Here is a 5,954-nt window from a genome sequence, read left to right as displayed (position 1 = left end):
CTCAAAGACTTGAACTTGCTAACAGGTTTGTTTATATATTTATCACATAGATACAACAGGAAAAAAATCTAGCTTCATTCCTATATTGTTGTTTTCAGATATTTCTGCACTTTTTTTAAAATTTGTTTTTATTGTTGAGAGTATTATAGACGTTCCCCCATTTTTCTCTTTTGCCCCCCCACCCATTTTTAAGTAATTATCTTTAATATCATCATAGCAACCTCACATTACGTTAAGGGGCCTTAGTTTCATAGAGTTAACTAAAGGGCTTCTGTGTAATCAGAGCACAAATTATCTCAATTGTAATAATCTAATTTGAAGATTCATCTTTCCTCTCACTATGAAATAATGAGGAAACAGATCAGCTGAACAATACAATAATTCTTAACTGAGTGTGTTACATAACCAGAGATTAGATTCATGTTCCCTGATATATATTCTTTAACCACCCCATTTTTCAGATATATTTACTTACCTCTACTATATTGTGATTATATTTGGCCAACGAGGGAAAACCAGCAGAAGCTGAGATGGTGGAAGCTGGGCAATCCTAGTGTGTGTGTGTTTTCTGTTCGTTTGTTGGTTTGTTGGTTGGTTGGTTGGTTGGTTGGTTTTTTGCATTTTTCCTGTTTCTATCTCCTGTCACTGTCCATGGTGATTTAAGACTACAACCTTGAGGGTGTCCCCTCTATTATCCCAGCACACTGTCTCTGATAACATCATCCCTCCCCTTACAACTTTGAGTTTTGCTTCAGTAATGTCTACTTAGTATTAGAAGTATCTGAAATTTTTACTCTAAACTATCCATGCCAATGTGTATTGGGTTGAATATAGGACCATATATATCCAGAACTTGAAAATGTGGCCTTATTTGGAAAAAATAAAAGGCCTTTGTAGTTGCAACAAATTAAGGAAATAAGATCATCCTGACTTAAGGTGGACACTAAATCCCATGACCAGTGTCCTTATGAGACAGAAAGGCATAGAGGTTTAGAAAACGATAGAGACACAGAGAACACAATGTGAAGATTGAGGCAGAGATTGGAGGGATGCACCCAGGAACCATACAGACAAGATCAAGAGCCAACAAACGCTGGAAGAAACAAGAATGATTCTTCCTGAAAGCCTTCAGAGGGAGTGAGAACCTGCCAACACTGTGATTTGGGACTCTGAATTCTAGAACTGTGAGAGACCTAATTTTTGTTGTGTTAAGCCACTCAATCTGTAGTAATTTGTTACAGTAGATCAAAGAAAGTAATACACCACCTAAATAGTCTTTTCATTAAAATGCTTTTATGTGAATCATCTGGAATAATTTCTGTATCATTTGGGGGCAATAATTTGGTGGGGGGTTTTTTCTTTTGAAAGTAAAATCAAAATAGTTACCCTTTTAATTAAAAAAAACTTTATCAAAGTAACCTCAAGTGGTAAAAAAATATTTGCCCTAGAATGAGCATTACATGTGTTTGTTCAAGAATGCTTATTAAAGGTTTTTTGTTGTGCAAAAGCAAGCTGGAAGCAAAGGGAAGGCCCTCTCAGCTGGAACCCACTAACACACTGGAAAACATCTGCAGCAGCAACACTGCAGAGCGTCTCAAGACAATGGATCAGATCCACTTCTCTGAGGACATCCCAAGCTTTGCTGACATGTGAGAAAGAATGCACATGTGTGTAGATCATAGCTCTATGTTTATAAAACAAAGAAGGATAGAACTCCATAATTTCATGTAGCGTTTTGCATGTGCATGTCAGTAGTGGTTGTGTATTTACATTGGGAGTATCTGGGAGGATGTGGACAAGAAGAGAATATTGCCTTCCTCATAGTGTAGATTTTCAAACAATTTCTGATTTAGTCATTATATTTTTATTTAGATTTAGGACTTGTTACAAAGAAATTATAATATGCAAAACAAAAAAATAACACTCTTTTTTTCTAATTGAGGTATAATTGATATATAATATTATATTGGTTTCTGGTGTACAAGATAATGAGTTGATGGTCATCTATGTTGTGAAGTGATCACTGCAATAAATCTACTTAACATCCATTGCCATATATAGTTATGAAACATTATTTTCTTATGATGAGGACTTTTAAGACCTACTCACCTACCAACTTTCAAATATGCAATACAGTATTATTAACTACTAGAGGCCCAGTGCACAAAATTTGTGCACGGGGTTGGGGCGGCAGGGGGATACCTCAGCCAGGCCTGCTTCCTCTCGCAGTCCAGGATCCCTCGCTCCTTACTGCTTACTGCTCCTTAGCACTGCGGCAGAAGTGGGAGAGTCTCCTGCCACCGCCACTGCACTTCCCAGCCTGCGCCCAGCTTCTGGCTGAGTGGCGCTCCCCCTGGGGGTGCACACAGACTACCAAGGGCAGCTAGTGTGTTGAGCATCTGCCCCCTGGTGGTCAGTGCACATCATAGTGACCGGTTATGGTGGTCATTTCGCCTTGACAGTTGCTTAGGCTTTTATTATATAGATAGCCACCTAGGTCACATCCTCTGATTTATTGATCTTATGACTCCAAGTTTCTATCTTTTGCCCGCCTTCATCCATTTCACCCACCCCACAACCCTGCCTTTGGCAACCACAAACCACTCTGTTCTCTGTTTTTTAGAAAATATTGGTTTGCCCTAACCAGTTTGGCTCAGTGGCTAGAGCATTGGCTTGCAAACTAAAGGGTTCCAGGTTGCATTTCAGTCAAGGGCACATGCCTGGATTGCAGGCTCGATCACCAGTAGGAGGTGTGCAGGAGGCAGCCTATCAATGATATTCTCTCATCATTGATGTTTCTCTCTCTCCCTCCCTCTCCCTGCCTCTCTGAAATCAATACAAATATTTAAAAAAGAAAAAGGAAATATTGGCTTCTTCATAGTGGCAGGATTTCAAATAATTTCTGATTTATTTATTATTATGTTTTTATTTATTGTTTGAATCCATTACAAAAATAATGTAATATGTAACTCAAAAGAAATAACTTTTTATTCAGTAAATAAAAACCACATAACAAATAAAAAAGCAGCTATAACTAAATATGAAAGAAAGTGGATGAATTATTTTATGTCACTCTGACTTCTGTATTGATATTTTTCATTTATTTTAGAACACTGTAGAACTCTGAGAATCAAGATTCATCATACTCACCATGTAAAGAAGATGGATATAAGCTCAAAATTTGCACTCTAATCAAAGCTGAAAATTTGGAAATCTCACCTTCATTATGATACAGGAAATTGAAATGAATCTGATAATAAAACACTTTGGAGATCATAGAATCCTACATAAGTACGGCATGTTTGTGTTGATAATTAATCAGGTAAATAACTGAAACTAATTTGGACCAAATCCCTTTTAATAAGAAAAGATACTGGTTTATCTTTATTTATATCTGTTTCTATGACTTACTATAGAAAAAATATATATGCTACATTAAAGATTAATTCTATGATTTTTTTTCATTAAAACATATTTTTAGAAGTATTTTTTTCTTAAAAATAGTAGGTGTAAAATAGTATACAAACATGGAATTTCTCATTTCTCTGACATCTAGTTTTTTAACTCTTTGTACTTTTATTTGCTTTAAAACATTTTCTTTGTTTTTTTTCTAACGTTTACTTTCCAAACCACCTTATTGTTTTTTGGGGAGATGGGTTTCTGTTAACCTTAAAAATAAAGAGCCAAAGTGAGAGGTAACAGCATTTATTTGAGATTAAAGAAAATAGCTACTTGGGTAGCGCTGATTAAGACAGAAACCCAAATAGTGTTTGGGGTTGTGAGATAGAGGCAAGGTTATTTATGTAAAAGGGAAGAGACATATCATACAAATAGAAGGAATTTCTGTTGATGCTAATAAGCCAAGGAAGAAATTTCTAAAGGTGCAACCAAACTGCACCTATAGAAATTCATTATCTGGACTTGTTACAAAGAAATTATAGTATGTCAAACACACAAAGAAAACTTTTTATTTTTCTAATTGAGGTATAATTGGTATATAACAAATTAAAGACAATCTTAGAATTAGCACTACCATGTGTGAGGTAACTTCTGATTATACCAAAGCTGAAATAGGAAGGGGGGACAGATAATGCATTCAAATCAGAGGCTAATGCATGTTTAATACAAATTAAGGGAGCCATTTTCTCAAGGCCACCATGACATCCTTACTCCTCAGAATGTGTATCATTAGCTATATATGGTAGTGCTACTTCTAAGATTGTCTAATTTTCAGTCTGTAGTAAGGATGTCTGCTTCCCTGTTAGCTCTGAAAACACTTGGAATACAGTATTGCTTTGGTCCAGTTTAAAGGCTATTTATCCCAGTCAAACATTCTAAAGGTTTGAGGACTATAACTCATGTTAGGCAATTCCTTTGGGACTGCAAAACTGACTCTATTTTGAAGTAGCTCTATGTATATTAATTTTCATAGCTCTTTATATCTTAAAAAGAGAACTAAAAACATTAAGACAATAATTCAGTATTTGACTTTTGGAGAACAACTGTTTAATCATTATACTATACAATAAAGAGGTAATATGGAAATTGACCATCACTCCAACACACAAGATGGCCGCCCCCATGTGGACACAAGAGGGCCTTCAGGGGAGGGCAGTAGTGGGAGATCAGGCCAGCAGGGGAGGGCAGTTGGGGGTGATCCGACCAGCAGGGGAGCAGTAAGTCATTGATCAGGCTGCCAGTGGAGTGGTTATGGGGTGATCAGGCAGGCAGGCAGGCAGGCGGTTGGGAGCCAGCAGTCCTGGATTGTGAGAGGGATGTCCAACTGCCTGCTTAGGCCCAATCCCACTGGGATCAGTTCTAAACGGGCAGTTGGACTTACCTCAAGGGTCCCAGATTGGAGAGGGTGCAGGCTGGGCTGAGGGACACACACCCCCAATGCATGAATTTTGTGCCCTGGACCTCTAGCATTTTATAATAATTTATACTATTTAATTTGAAATTTTTTTATTTTTCATCTCAGCTATATTATTAAAATGAGAACAACTAATCATATCAGGTTATATGGAGTAGACAACATTCCTGAAATAATATTATCTATGCAATTTATTTCATAAGTTCATTATTAATTAACCACTTTTAATTCAAAATATATTTATTAATGATTGCATGATGGCATTGGGTAAATGAAAGATCGTGAAATATGATACTTAGTGATAATGTTTATTTATATGATTTTGATCGATAAATGAAAGAGGAATAAAATGTCAGAGCAAAGTGCATGCAGTTAGGAAGAGCTATAGCAGTATTAGAGTTAAGGAATGACACACACTGTACTTACAAAAAGTTATATGTAAGAGTTGTATTACCAAAAAGTAAAATTCAAACTTTTATGGTGAGCACTCCATTGGGAATTATAGCAGATATAAATGTTTCTGCTGTAGATTGTAATATGTGGAATAAAAAGTGAGTAAAACCTGGGCTCTGTCCACAAACAAAAATAGAAATGCATGCTTCTAGAACCTTTCAATTCCATTAAAATGCAAACCTACTGTATATTTTATTGTATTGCTATGTTTATTTTTTTAATTAAATCTTTATTGTTCAGATTATTACAGTTGTTCCTCTTTTTTCCCCCCATAGCTCACCTCCACCGGTTCCCACCCCACCCTCCACCCTCACCCCCCCACACACACTGTCCTCATCCATAGGTGTACAATTTTTGTCCATTTTCTTCCCGCATCCCCTATACCCCTTTCTCCCCAAGAATAGTCAGTCCACTCCCTTTCTATGCCCGATTCTATTATAATCACCAGTTTATTCTGTTAATCACATTATTTATTCACTTGATTTTTATATTCACTTATTGATAGATGTGTATTTGTTGTTCATAATTTGTATCTTTACCTTTTTCTTCATCTTCCTCTTCTTAAAGAATACCTTTCAGCATTTCATATAATACTGGTTTGGTGGTGATGAACTCCTTTAGCTTTTCC

Source organism: Myotis brandtii, unplaced genomic scaffold (assembly GCF_000412655.1).
Source record: "Myotis brandtii unplaced genomic scaffold, ASM41265v1 scaffold892, whole genome shotgun sequence".
Classification (NCBI taxonomy): domain Eukaryota; kingdom Metazoa; phylum Chordata; class Mammalia; order Chiroptera; family Vespertilionidae; genus Myotis; species Myotis brandtii.
This window is presented reverse-complemented; position numbering follows the sequence as displayed.